The sequence below is a fragment of the Lissotriton vulgaris genome, chromosome 1_1 (assembly GCF_964263255.1).
Source record: "Lissotriton vulgaris chromosome 1_1, aLisVul1.2, whole genome shotgun sequence".
Lineage (NCBI taxonomy): Eukaryota > Metazoa > Chordata > Amphibia > Caudata > Salamandridae > Lissotriton > Lissotriton vulgaris.
This window is the reverse complement of record NC_141685.1, coordinates 884,931,568-884,946,747: the sequence shown is the minus strand read 5'-3', so window position 1 is coordinate 884,946,747 and position 15,180 is coordinate 884,931,568. Positions and strand designations below refer to the sequence as shown.

At 45.0% G+C, this 15,180-nt stretch overlaps 1 protein-coding gene and 1 long non-coding RNA gene across 3 annotated transcripts in view; one reads left to right on the top strand and one right to left on the bottom strand.

Annotated features, from left to right (window-relative positions):
- The window catches only part of LOC147748102 (uncharacterized), a 367,443-nt gene that overhangs the window by 988 nt on the left and 351,275 nt on the right, over positions 1-15,180 (bottom strand). For both annotated transcript variants that reach the window (XR_015308627.1, XR_015308625.1), the window contains exon 3: positions 13,884-14,023. This is a non-coding gene — a long non-coding RNA (uncharacterized LOC147748102). The remainder of the gene's footprint in view (positions 1-13,883; positions 14,024-15,180) is intronic.
- The window catches only part of RASD2 (RASD family member 2), a 74,225-nt gene that overhangs the window by 45,860 nt on the left and 13,185 nt on the right, over positions 1-15,180 (top strand). The window lies entirely within an intron of this gene.

Here is a 15,180-nt window from a genome sequence, read left to right as displayed (position 1 = left end):
TTGCATGAGTGGCAGTATGGGTGAGTGATTGGTTCTGTTATTGACTGTATGAGTGAGTGAGTGGGTGTGTGCGTGCCTCTATGGAGGAGTGAGTGGGTATGTAAGTACTGGTATGGGTATGTAAGTGGTTGTGTGGGTGTGTGAGTGGGCATACAAGAGGTTGTACACCCGCATGGCACTCCTGCTTCCTTGAATTTTGCCATGGGAAGTGGTGTCCCTGGGGCTACAAGAACAATCTTTAAAAATATGTTTTTGGCCCTGTGTCTAAAAAAAGCAGTAAAAACAGTATAAATGACAGGAGAAGAGTGACAATACATATTGATAAAAACTTTCAATTACAGAACACAATATTACAGACTCGAGGTTGTAAGTAAGTGACAATTTTTAGACTTAGCCATTAATTTATTAAAAGCTCAAGGATTGAGCATTGTCTTATGTGCCCTGGTAGCAATTCTCAAAAATGTTCTTAAGTGAAAAACCAGCTCTTCATCAGTCAGGGCAAGCATACATGAGTACGCAGAATCCGAGCTAATAGGCGCACTCCTGTTTAAGAAAGGGTAGAGAAGCCCTTTAATGTATTTAATATAATATTTACAAAAAAGCAGGAAATGAAGAGTAGATTGGCCACTCACCCGTCACATGGACAGGGTCCTAAATCAAGTTTCAGATGGAAGCCAAGAGGGAAACACAAAGCAAATGTAACTGTCCCTGCTCTCAAATGGAATAAAAGACTCCTTTTCCAGTGACTCACAGGTAGAACAAGATAATTTGGTAATGAGTGGTAGGGCCGCTCCAGAAACATATAGCTAGAAACTAAGAATTTCTTCGATTCCAGCGCATTTGTTTTAGTGCTATACAACAAGTAAAGGGCACTTCTGAATTCTTTTTGTGCAGAGTTTCAGCTTTACCAGGATTTAAAAAGATACAGCCTTTATTAATGCTGCATAAACTCTGATATACCCCATATAGCCTCTGGATATCCATACCCTTATCACACTTCAAGCAATCAGTAATAATGTCTCTGGTAAGAATATCTGCCTCATTCTTCCAAATCGATAACCAGAAAAGGGCTGGTCGGGCACATATAAAACCAGTTATATAATTTAAATGTAGTTCTTTGTGGCAGACATATTTGTGGGCTAGAGATTGGGATTCCCAACAGCTTCCTACAAAATCTGTGTTCTTCCTGCTGAATGCAGGCACTGTTCTCAATACCCTATATCTCAGCTCCGTAGGTGGTCACTGGTACACATTGTAATTTAAAAAAAAATTAAATTGCTAAAATGGCGCCCGTGTTCTTTGGGCGGGGAGACTTAAAATTGAGTTGATGGCCTTTGAGAACTTGCTCCTGGAATGGGTAAGATGCTCAGTCCAGGAGCCGTTTGCAGCAAAGACCACCCCAAGGTAGAGAAATTTCCAGGTGCTTATCAATTTCTAACTACCAACAACAATGGAACTGAGCTGACGTCTCCGAGGGCCACAGGACATTAATATGATTTGCTAAAATTGACTCTTAGGTCCAGGCTATCCATATATTTAACAAAAGACTGTACTAAAATACGTAGTCGTGTCTAAAGTTTCCTGTAGAAATTAACATGGGGAAAACATATATTGGGACCCCCCTCTTTTTCTCGGCCCCTGCTTGACAGATCAGCACAAAACTTTCAAAACAAGGTCAGTGGCAAACTAGTTTGGAAAATGTCATGAGTATTCATCAGAGGACACCAAAGTTATTGACAAATGAAAAATTGCACTTCCTATGGAAACTACAACCTAACTATGACTACCTGCTGGCGACCCAAAGTAGGTAATCTATAGATGCCATGAAGGTTCCAGTGACCCCAAAGACAAAAGGGATTTTGTAACCCTTACATCCAGAAAATATTGTTTCTGAACTTTTCAACAGACCAGGCTCAATTTCCCAGCCTCTAGGCTCTCAGAACACAACAATGCAGAAACACATGTTCCGGGGTGTTTGTTACTTGACCACCCAGACAGCACTTTAGGCAACGCAAGGAGAAACCAATAACATACAATATGGGTAGAGGTATTTAGCAACAGATAAATTGTCATCCCATTTTGTCGTCTTCTTCTCTGCAGGTTCGAGTCTCAAGCGTTACCCTGGCAGCACTTCAGAACTCTAGTCATTGGGACTGCTTTACATACAGTTCACAGATCGCTCTTTCACCTGCTTGAAAGTTGGACCATGAAATCAAATTGGGAAGAAACGGAAAATATGCCCAAAAGAAGGGAGAATGGCTGTGCTTCTTCTGGCACTGGGGGAACCACTAGACATCCTGACATGCCCTGCCTTGCTGTGTCCTGACCTTAACCCCTTCGATGCTTATGACGAGCTCAGCTCGTCATGAGGCACGGTTGAGCTGTGCTCATGACGAGCTGAGCTTGTCATGAACAATGGTAAATCAGGGAATGTAGCACAGGAGGAAATATCTCTAGTAGCCAAGGTGTTAAGGAAAGTGACCATGTTGAGGATAGGAGCAGGTGACTGGGAAGCTTGCTGCAAGTACAGCCTGGCCTGAAATGAGGCACACTAGGGCTGTCTTGAGCATCCTGGAGCTGTGTGGGTGGAGTACGGTATTTCCTATGGGGACAGGTGCAAGTGTGGAGAATCGGCCATCCCTAGCCGAGTGTGTCAAACAAATCCCAGGCCACTGAGAATGGCTGAGAAGCAACAGCAGCCCTCCATGGGGGTCACATGGTCAATCCAGTGTGATGGCTGCCACATGTAGATGCCATATATCGTCAGAGTCTGGACTCAGTGGAAAGAGGCACCCAGAGGTGTAGCTTCGGGGGAAGGGGTTACACCCCCCTAATACATATTTTTACTGGTAGATAGTTGGGTAAAGGTGCTTTAAGTTGGGTATGGCGAGGATATTTCTCAGATTTCTCCAGGAGTGTTTACATCTACACAGACAAAAACACATACACAGTCTCTCGCAATATCTTTGTTTTGAAAGTCTTCAAAATATGTTTTTTTAACAATATCTTGTGATTTCTTTCACATGGTACCAATACAGATACACATTCCTCTCCCTTTTCACTGCTATTTAAGGCCCTCTCATGTGCCCTGCTTGTGGCATATTATACTATTGGAGAAGCTCTCCCCCCCCAAATCTTACTGACAAGCTACACCCCTAGAGGCACCCCGACTATCATGTAGAATTGTCAGACCCCAGCTCGTGGGCACAACATAGCCAGAATTGCTGAGGGGTTATCGCGGCTTCGGACCTGGGAGTCAGTAACCCCCTGAGGAGTGAGGAGAGGAGCAGGGTGCCCTGCCACTCTTACTCTACAGCTGCGCCATGACTTGCTGTAAGAGGCCATCGGGCCCTGATGGACGCCCCCACCTAACAAACAGAAGAATGCTATGCCAAGAGCCCTTGTTGGCAGGGGGGCCAGCAGATTGAAGCAATGAGTGAGCCATTTTGGGGGTTATTGGCAGACACAAGGACACATTGCTCTTTCCCTGTAGCCCTAAATAAATGTCAGAGAGACCTGTGAGACTTGGCTTCAGGGAGGGTAGCAAGGGGCTCAGTGAGGGGCACACATTGGACTTCATCTGCCACCACAATGGGAGGAGGAACACTGAGACGTCTAAATACAGAAAGTGTGCCCCCCATTCAGATCTCCTGTGGTGTGCTGAAGATCCACCCTTAATTATTGTGAGCCCGAGTGGCATCCTTGGGTGCCCCTCATTGGGAAACGGGGAATATCACTAGGAGATCGGCATCTAATGTGAACTACGTTGGGGACCTTAACGAAGGATAGCTCTTGGGTGGCGTGAGAAGAATGTTCATGTTGACTCTTTAGGTATCCTACTTTTTTACGCGGTGACTAGTGGCAGAAATAGGAAGAACTCCAACATCAAGGAGATGTTTTAGCAGAGAATACCCCACAGGCCCAGCAACAAGAAGGGAGTATGCAAACCGCTAACAGGACTAAGGCATGAGACCACTCAGGTATAATAACACACGTGGAGCAAGGAGGAATCACTACATTTTTCTGCTACAGGCCTTGCAAGAAGTAAAAAAGGAGATCAAAGCAGGAAAAACAGAGTTGGCACGTGATCTGACGGAGGTCAGACAGTATATCACTGATCTAAGAGACAGGGTCAACATAATGGAAATGACAATGGAACCTCAACTGATTGTCAGGTGAACACTTACAGGACCAAATGACGCCGCTCGAGTAACAGCATATCATGTTCCAAGGGTAGTGTGAAGACCTTGAAAACCGTTTCCAAATCAACAATATTTATATCGAGGTATGGCACAGGAGATCGAGAAAGAAGCAGTTGAACATTTTGTGCTGGATCTCTTTGATGCTATACTGGAAACGTCACAGGAAGAGCCGATCAAGTTTCGCTGAACACACAGAGTCGCCCCATTCACATCAAATAGAAATGTCCTCCCAGATGTGTTGTTGAGATAACGCGTCTTTGCAGAAAAGTAGAAACTGACCGAGGCTACCCTGGGAGATCCAATCAACTTCAACGGTAACCAACATCAGCTTTTTCAGGAACTATCGGAAATCCCATTGGCAAAACTACATTTAAATCAATCACAGATGCTTTAAAACCTGTGACAATGTGATGAACGTCTGTAGCAAAACATTTCGACTTTTGTTCCAGTAGGAGGGTCAGGATTGAAGCTGGGGCTGATGCCGGAGAGGGAGGGAAACTTCTTGCCTCCCTGCTCAAGTCTTCCAGGCAGTAGAGAGAGATGGTGCAGAGTTACAGGAAGACTTGGCTGGAAGCAGCCAGCTAGAGTGGACATCATGCCCATTAGGGATGAGGTGCTCAAGCATAGCATCTACAAAGAACTAAAAGAACTTCTGACACAGAAGCACAGGACCTTGGAAAAGTATAATGATAGTCGGTGGAGAGCCCAACACCTGACGACCGTGGACTGGCTGCTGGACATGATAGAATGGGCTTGGGTGGAGGCAGCTTACATGAAGGAAGTGAGATGCGACGATAAACTTGTGGATGACCTGCTGGCATGGGATGCCATGATTAGTGGCCTTGACGAGGAGGGCTCTGCTCCCTCAGCAGCAACGGAGGATGAGGCCAAAATTGTTATAGACTGAGTGAAGTTCACCTGACCTATGACCGGACCTGGCTAATGTGTGAGAGTGCTTGTTGCCAGGTGAACATAGTGAATATATTAGTGCGATATACAACGGGGACCCATGACACTGTCTGGTATACTTTGTTAAGGGAATAGGAAGCAGCACATTGAGCACTGAGTGGTGGGGTTGGAGAGAGGTTTTAGGGTATTATGGTTTGTTGGATTTGTTATGTTGTTTCTTTTTGAGAATTTGCTATGTCATTCCTATGGGGCATTGAGGGAGGCGTTTATTCTAGATATTCGTGTTGAGACACTAGGCATCCTGTTCAGGACTTCATGAATAGTTTTGAATGCAGTGGGTAGTGTTACGATACACACTGTGTATGTCTCTAATATTAAAATGCTAAGGAAGATTTATTTTTTAAATGATAGTCGGTGGAAGGGGAATTTGGAGGTGAGATGAGGGCTAGCAAGTAGAAGCTATGGCCACAGGCCTGGGTAAGGATGGGGTGATTTGTGTTGACGTGGCTATACACCCCATGGATTTACTTTCCAGCTGTAGTTGGATAAGAAGAGAGCTATGTACAGTTTTAAAAGCCTGCAGATTAATAGAGGTAGATGTCCTTCTCTGTAATGTTCTGGAAAGTGTTGTTGACACAAAGTTTGGGTGGAGAGGAGGATCACTCATAGATCTCTGAAGAGAGGGGATGAGGAGGGCTAGTTTGGTTAATAAAGAAAAGTTCAAGAGATAGGCCTACAAGTTACTAATGTCAGTTAGGGAATATGACCCTCAGGATAGGGCTCAGTGAAAATATATGGCCATGTCTGAACTGGGGTGGCAGAGTGGGCTAAAGAACGGTGATGGATTAAACCCAGATCTGTTGACTGGGTGTGAGTGTTTGATTGGTTCAGATTCTCCGTCCATCACCACCCCCTTTTGTACCGCTCAGTGAAAATGGTGGCATATGTTTTAGAATGAAATGCCGAGTATAAACATGTTATGGCACTTACAGTTACTGCCTATAACTATAACATTAGGTGATTGGACAGCCCAGTCAAAAGAATAAGCCTTGTGCTTACACTACAGGGAAATGGGGAGGCAGATATGTGTAAACCAGCCTCATATAGGAAGACAAAAAAAGTCTGAGATCATGGGTAATCAAACACCAATTCTTCTCCTCCACACATGCGAAGGTGTTGGAAGTGGGGATACTTATATAGGCTAACCGCCTGTAAGCTGAGATAGGGTCTAAAAAGATAGAGAAGGCCATTGCACAGTGGTCATTGGTCTGTCAGCCAATCTCTTTGGCCAATCTCTTTGGCCATTATATATGCTTTCAGTCAAGGGCAGGAGTTGTTCCTTTACAAGAGATTAATTACAGAGATATTGTAGCTTTTACCTCTGGGACCTTGAGCCTATGGGGATGTAAGAATTTGGCCATGCACACAGAGCCGGATCAATCCAAACAAAACTATGGTGGCACTCCAATTCACTTGTCAAGTAGTGGATACACAAAATAGAACTAATTGATACTTGGATGCATGGCCATTCCCTGGCTGTAGACTTCTCTCTTTTTTGTGTGACACACCAAGCATATGTTAGGATAGATTGTCTTTTGGTAGATGCCTCTCTTGTCCCTTTATTGGAGGTTATAGATCTGGGTCCTCTGGCCCTACTGGTCTGCTCAAATAGAAACTGATGTTCAGCCCTGGGAGATTGACGGGAAGGCGGGAGCTGAAAGTTGATTGAGTGACTATTCAAGGACCTGATAGTGGTAGATACAGTCCATAAACATATTAATGAGTACTTAAAGTTCAGTGAAACAGGTGAGGTTAACAAGGGTGTGTTCTGGAACATCTTAACATCAGTATTTAGGGGTACAGTCATCAAAGAGGTATTGCACCTGGCAATGAGGAATGTATTGTTATCTATACTCCTTGAAATGCAGAAACCTTTAGAGGCTAAAAACAAGGCAAGCCCAGCCAAAGCACCATGTGAAAACTGATAGCAGGTTGTAGGCAGATATGGGCAACTGAAAATGTGAGGAAGTGCCACAATGTGACAGCAAGACAAGTAGATTATTAGCTAGAAAGCTATCAAAGGCCCGACAGTTATGTGCCTTTTACTGAAAGTGAGTGATGAAGTCAGAATCAGAAAGACAACTGAACAGGGAAATCTTAAAGCCTTTCACTCATTCTATCAAACTTATACATGACTGTCCTGATGAATCCCTAAGTGGGGGATTAGTATTTATTCTCTGCGGAATTACCTGCTCTTGATGAGGCAGGTGCTATGCGAATTGGAAACCCCATTGCTACGGTAGAGGTTCTTAGGGTGATAAAACTTTAAATGATGATTCTTGCATTTTACTACTACATGGATTTAGGTATGGTGAATTATGCCACTTCAGTGACAGTAGCCTGGCTCATTCTTTTAAGCTAAAGCAATGGTGCTGTCTGACCTGGGTAACACATAGCTAGTGCCTCATGCTTAGTGTGGCTATCTCATTCGTGTGGTGATGTTCCGAGTAGCAGTTTGTTTCGCATCAGGGCGGCTGGTGCACCTCTTTCTCGAGCTCCTGGTTTATGCCTTCTTACCTGGTAGAAGGCGAAGATAGAAGAGTGCTAATCATTGCAAGAAGGAAGAGACACAGTGGGGAGGAGTTCTGTCATTTGGTGGTGTCTTATTAAAGGGAGATGAGCCAGGACTGGTTGGGGGAAAGTAAGAACTAACTTACGGCGTTTCCCATTGACTCGAGTCCGGTCACTTTCCATTGGATGTTCTCTAGGCAAGTTCTATTAGATGCCCTGATGCTCTGACATGTGTGGAGTTAAACGGTGCAGAAGATTTACAAACACAGCGAGAAGAGATCTTCCTGGGGACACAAATCCTTTGAGGAGAAGAGTCCACTGACCGGCAGACAAAGGAGTCCATAGACAACAGTGACTCACTCCTTTATTTCTTTGTGACGATGGTGACTATTTTTCATTGTTTAAGATTTGTACAGACAGTTGTGGGGACTTTGTATTGTGATGGGGAGGAGGCTGTTGTGTAGTATTATTATTTCTAAATGCAGTCAGTTGTACCTCCACCCACGTTTTTGTCTACCCTAGGTGAACCAGTCATGCCATGGGAAGAATGAAGCGAATCGTTTGAGACCTGAAGGCTATGGGTGGAGATGTGTTTGTTGCTAAAAGAAAACTGGCCATGTTAAAGCATAGTTCAGGGGTGGAAGGCAGGAAAGTTTTAAAAACGTTACCTTGCGGCATGTGACGCGCTGAAGGTGATGACAAGAGTCTGATATCGATGAGGAGATGAATGATGAGTATATATTATATATTTGTGATGAAGGCGCTTGAGGGGAACAATGGTAAAAGTTAAGTGTGGTGGTAGAGCGCCACAATTTCATGCGCAGTTACTGTGTGAAACAGTGGATCAGTATGTGGTAGCATTAGGAACTTTAGCTGCAACATGTAGATTTAGAGATCTACATGAAAAGATCATTAGGGATCAGTGATTATTCGTGCTTCTGATATGAAAATTCCAGAGAAATTACTGAGTTTCAAGGAATCATCATTAAAGAAATCTAATACTGCTGCTAGATGTATTGAAAACACCTCGCGTTATGTTGAAGAATTAAAGTAAAAAGATAATCAGCACAAAAACAAAGCTGACCACGTGCAGGCTACTTTGCAAGTATAGGATAGGTTTAAGAAAATGGACACTGGGGCGTGGCTTGCAGACGAGAGGAATGGCCGCAGACTGCGTCTGCTCCTCTAACCGCCATTCTCTAAACCCCCACAAATCCATAAATAATCCCGGCTTCACCAGCATTCCCCCACCCCCAGATGGTAGGGTGGACCTCCGAGCATTGCAATACTGGTCCCAATGACGTCTCCCTTTTGCTAAACAATAGTGTGGGGTCCACTCCACTTATCTTGGAGGGCTGCTGGGGCCACAGGCTCTAACACCCACACTTTCTGTCCTGGCTGGTAAACAGTCAGCACAGTCTTTTGGTCATGCCAGGCCTTTTGAAATTCCTGACTTGCCTCAAGGTTTTTGGATGCCTTTTTCATGTACTCTGCCATCCGGGAGCAGAGACCAAGTACATCGTCCACAATGTCTTGCTTGGGAAGTTTGAGAGGTAACTCCCATCCTTCCTTCACCAGACAAAGGGGTCCTCTTACAGGATGTCCAAACAAAAGTTCAAAAGGGTGGTGGACAACCCCCTTCTGTGGGACTTCTCTATAAGCAAACAAAAGGCAGGTCAGAAGGCTGTCCCATCTCCGCCTGAGCTTTTCAGGGGGACCCTTAATCATGCCCTTTAAGGTCTTGTTGAATCTCTCAACTAGACCATTGCATTGTGGGTGATAGGGTGTGGTGAACTTGTACTTCACTCCACACTCCTTCCACATTGCAGTCAGGTATCCAGACATGAAGTTTGCACTTCTGTCTGAGACAACCTCCTTATGGAAACCCACTCTTGAGAAAACTCCCAGGAGGGCTCTTGCCACAACAGGTGTTGTTGTGGTCCTCAGGGGAATAGCTTCTGGGTATCTGGTGGCATGATCCATTACCATCAGAATACATCTATGCCAGAGGCTGTTTGGGGATCCATTGGTCCAACAATGTCAATCCCTACACGTTCAAAGTGAACCTCCACCACAGGTAGTGGAATAAAGTGGGCCTTTTGTGGTGCCACCTGATTTGCCACTGGCTTGGCAGGTGACACAAGAGCGACAAAACTCCTTGGTGTCTTCTGATATGTGAGGCCAGTAAAAGACAGGGACAAGCCTGTTCCAAGTCTTGTTCTGGCCAAGATGTCCTGCAAGAGGAATCTCATGGGCTAGTGTTAAAAGGAAGCCCTTGAATGCCAAAGGTATGACCAACCTCCTGGAAGCTCCAGGCTTGGGGTCTCTAGCCTCTGAATACAGGAGCCCTTCATCCCAATACGTTTTATGGCTCCCACTAGCATTCCCTGCAGCCTCAGCAGCAAAATTGCTGTCTGAGGGGTTCAAGGGAAGGGCAGTCCAACTGCGCCTGCCTCAGATCTGCCCTGGAAGATCCCCTGTCCCAAGAAACTCAACCTGATCAGGCTCAAGCTCCTCTAGGACAGTTCCTTCCCGGGTCTCACAATCAGCTTCCTCAGAAGGCTGATCCTCTTCCTGAGGCAGGGGGGAAGGCACTGCTTTAACCCTACTGCCTCTCCTCCTGGTAGGCAACTGGTCAATTATTCCAGAATCCAGTGCTTGTTCAGTGTTACAATTATTGACCTGTGACCTAGTCACAGCAAGGACATGTGCTGAGATTCCTAACATGTCTGCATGGGTCCTATACTCCACTTCAGACCAGGCTGAAGTCTCTAGGTCATTGCCAAGCAAACATTCTACAGGGAGTTCTGAGCTAACCACAACCTTCTTGAAGCCAATTACCCCTCCCCAGGAGAAATTAACAACTGCCATACTGTGAGTGGTAGTGACATTGCTAGCATTGGTCACTAGGTAATTTTCACCTAGTATGATCTATTCAGGGTTCACAAAGCTGGGTGTCACCATTGTGACACTAGCACATGGGTCCCTGTAGGCCTGAGCCACGTTATCATTAATTAAAGGAGTTTGTCTGTACTTGCCCAAGTTATTGCGACTCACAATAGAGGACATGATTATGTCCCCATCACAGATCAAAACAGCTTGAGTTGGTATTCTGACTAGGCCAGAATCCATCTCAGTTCCCAGGGTTATCCCTACTACACCCTTCTGTTGAGAACCACCACTTGGAGCTGAACTAGGGGGAACAGTTGCCTTAGGGGCAATGGTGGTTGGAGCTGCCTCCTTTTTGGTACAATCACTGGTCCAATGAGTATTACTCTTACATACTTTGCACCAGGGTGTCTTTGGGCCTTCTTTCTTTTTAGATTGTTGGGAACCCCCACCATTAGAAGCTTTTTGGGGACCTTGAGTAGACTTCTGGGGCCCGATGTAGGTACCAAATACCGGTCGGAAACGGCCGATTTCGGCCGTTTCCGACCGGTATTTGGCCTACTGAGATGTAGGGGACCTTTTTTTGTCCGATTCGGTATTTTACCGATTCGGTAAAATTACCGAATCGCAAAAATACCGAATCGGTAATTTTACCGATTTTTAAATTTGTGATGTAGGTGGGACTACTTTCTGTCCCACAGGCCCTTCAGATTTGGTATTTTAACACCCAATCCAATTGGGTGTTAAAATACCGAATCCAGGTTTGCATGCACATGTGTGCATGCACACCTATGCCATGTGACAGACAGACATGCCCTTAGGGCATGTCTGTGTGCCACATGGCTCACATGCCTGTTTTGGGGGTGCTAGAGGGTGTCAAAGTGACACCCCCTGCACCCTTGCACAAATCGGTAATTACCGAATCGGTAATTACCGATTCGGTAGTGCCCATTGATTCCTATGGGCTTCAAGGCCCATAGGAAGCAATGGGGGATACCGAATCGGTATTTACAGAATCGGTAAATACCGAATCTTACAGATTCGGTATTTACCGAATCTGAAATACCTACATCTCCCCCCCTCTAATTTACCACTTCATAAATACCGATTCGGTATGATTCGGTATTTATGAAGTGGTAAATGTAGATTTACCTACATCGGCCCCATGTCTTTTGCTTTCTCCCCACCTTTTGGTCTTGCTTCTTCTGATCACCACCTTCGTTCTGTACCTTCTGCTTCACCCTGGTTCTGCCCCATTTGTCTGCCCTCTTACCCAATTCTTGGGGAGAGGTCAAATCAGAGTCAACCACATGTTGATGCAATAGCTGGTTTTGACAGTTATTAAGAATCTGCTCTCTCATAATAAGGTTATACAATCCTGTATAGTCACTTACTTTACTGCCCGGTAACCAACCTTCCAGAACCTTAGCAGCACAATCTACAAAAACAGTCCAGTCCTGAGTCTGTGTCTTCTGGGTATCTCTGAACAGCAACCTGTACTGCTCAGTGGTTAGGCCAACCCATCTATTAGAGCACTCTTCAGGACATTGTAGTTGTCAGCATCCTCTTCTCTAACAGTGAGGAGCTTGTCTCTTCCTTTGTCTGCAAAGGCGAGCCACAAGATTGCTGCCCACGGACTTTGGGGTACCTGCTGTACTTTGCAAGCCCTCTCCAAAGCAGTTATCCATTTGTGAATGTCATCCCCAATCTGATAGGGAGGGACAATCTTGTTCAGGTTTCTATGGTCATGAGACCTTTCCCTACCACTAGGGTTGTTGCTGCCACCAGTGGGCTCTGGCCCACACAATTTCTTCTCTCTTTCAAGAGCCAGGGTCTCTTTGGCAAGGGCCATTTCTCGCCTCTTGATCCTAAGCTTGACTTCTCTCCTCCTAGCTTTATGCTCTCTTCACTGAGGGGAAGTCATTCTCCTTTGAGCAGAGGCATTGGACCCTACTGATGAGTCAGAATGCTCAGATCCACTGGCAAGGGATCTGGGCCTTCTAGGCACATCATTAGGCCTACGTGGAGGAATGGAGGGAGGCCTTCCTAGGCCATCTCCACCCTCGGGTAGTCCTGTGTTCAGGTTAGGTTCATTACCCTCATCCTGATCTACATCCTCATCAATTTCAGAGACCAGTGGGGAATTCCCATGGTGACTCTCTTCTGATGAAGAATGGCGGCCCTCCCTGATACCATGTGCTTTTGGGTCTGATGCTTTTTCTAAGTCATCTACCACTAACAGCTCTATCAGGTGCTGGGTGGTTGGACTCTGTCCTTGTCTTAATTTTCTGACAACACACAAGCTTCTCAGTTCCTGAAAAGAGAATGTGTCATACTTAGTTGTCTGCAAGTTGCTGACGTCTGGCAGAGAGGCACTACCTCCTGCTCTCAAAGACATGACTAGTGTGGTGTGGTGTGTGCACCTAACTACAATACTTGTTTTCCTACTAGAACCTTTCTAGGAGTTGTAGTCAGGGTGTGCTAAGCCCTTACCACCTACAACTGCTAAGTTCAGTAGATCGTATGTATGTAAGACTTGATTCATATGTACCTACAGGTACCTTGATATGATCTTTCAAATGATATTCTCAAGATTATTTGGTAAAACAATGCAAGCTCTTATCCCACCGCTGCCACCAATGTGAGAAGTTAGCCTAGCATATGATGTCCACTAGTTCTAGTGGGCACCTTGCACACGTCTAATCAACCCTTATTGATGGTGGTTGTAAAGTCAACCTTATAGAACGCTATCCTAGTGGTAGCATAGACCAGCAGTCATCAGGCTAAGACTTCAGAGAGCGTATTAAGCAAGTTGTTTTACCAATTATAAGCCCTTCAGTACCAAATGAAAGGACACCACACAAGGTATATATCAAATATATATATATATATATTTATTATAAACACAAACCATCTGCACTTTTTATGAGGTCAGAGGTAAAAGTACAATACAAGTTACTCAATTACTATACGATAAGTTGCACAGTGTACGTTATGCCCTAGGGGCCTCACAAACCATATACTAAAATAGTGGTATAAGAACCACGAGAGAATTAGAAAGCGGGCCTGGGGCCTGTGGAAGCGCTGGGGCTACTCTAAACAACCAAAGGTTAGGAAGTAGGATACCCACGGGAGACGCGTGCAGTGACTAAACACAGCTGCGGGTTACCATTGACTTTATATGGGAAACATAGAAGTTACAAATATACAATTTAAGGACACTTCCGGATGGACTACGATGGAAACCTTTTAAACTAGGACACTTCAAGAGTCAAGACCCACGGGAGCACCAGAGTACTCATGTTACCTCACCCAGGGAAGCTGGGTGCGTAGGTGTCTTTTCGTGTCGAGTTTCTTCATCGTTTTCAATGGAGAGCTGCAAAGAAGTGCTGCAGGCGACCAGAGGAAAAGTGTCCGGGTGAATCCAAGGGTGGATCAAAGATCTGTAGAACCTGAAAGCAGAAGAGACAGAGTCTGGGTCACTTTCCAGTGACCAGAGCGGCGATAGAAAGAGGCCACCAGATGTCGGGTGATTACAGAGACAGTTAAATAGACACTCTTTGGAAGGACAAGCACCAGCATTTCGGCGGCGTGCACTGCGGAAGAAAGGTTAACAGCATGAAAGGGAAAAGGAGTTGTTGACAAGAGGTTGATACAGAGACAGATTTATTCATGCCACGGTAAACTGGTCACACTCAGAGTTAGCACGGTAACATGAATAGTATGTTGGTTGATTTAAAAGTGTGCAATGAATGTTTTGGTCAGCATTTGATGTTGCGATTCAGTAAGAAAGGGCGAGTTGGCTGAGCAAAAGTAACAAAGATAAAAGGGATATTTACCTATGATAAAAACATTGGATAAGCACAGTATTTAAGAAACTAGCACATAAAAAGCAGATTATAGGGTAACATAAGTAACGAGAGCAGTATGTTTTATGCTTTTTAACACGATATGTAAAACACTAGGTGATTTATTCTTTTCGCATTATAGGCACACCCCCGAAGAAGGGAATCATCCCGAAATGCATTGGGTGACCAATAAAACGTAACATGCAGAAATAAACGGCATTCCTGGGCCTTTTTTGAATAAGATTGAACGGCAATGAAAATGAGTAAAATGAATTGACAAATATTTAAGAATAAAAAAGATGAAGTTGCACGGAGAAAATGTGGAAAAAGTTAAAAGGTTCATGAACTTGATTCATTGGATTCGTTTTGGCAGTGCAGTTTAAAGGGGATCAGTAAAGTGGTGCTGTGTTCAAGTTTGTCTCTTCAGCCACGAGGACCAGGAGGAGTCGACGATGACCAGGAGCTGGATTCGGGCTGTCCCACGAAGGATCTAGTTGACTGAGGGGTCGGTATCCAGACTGGACCCAACAAGCCTTGGCAATCGCAACGCACGCAGGATGTCGAGTTTGATTTTGGTGCAGACCAGCAAGGTCTGAGGAACTTCTCCTTTGTAGGGAAGTTGGAGCAAGTTTGGAGCAAACAGGAAAGCAAGTTAGATGTAAAGGAAAGTCTTCGGGGGGCTCACTAGCCAACAGACTAGGAACCGCAAAGACGCGTTGAGCTGAAATGCAAAAGCGGGGCCTACGGGTCACTCGTGAAGT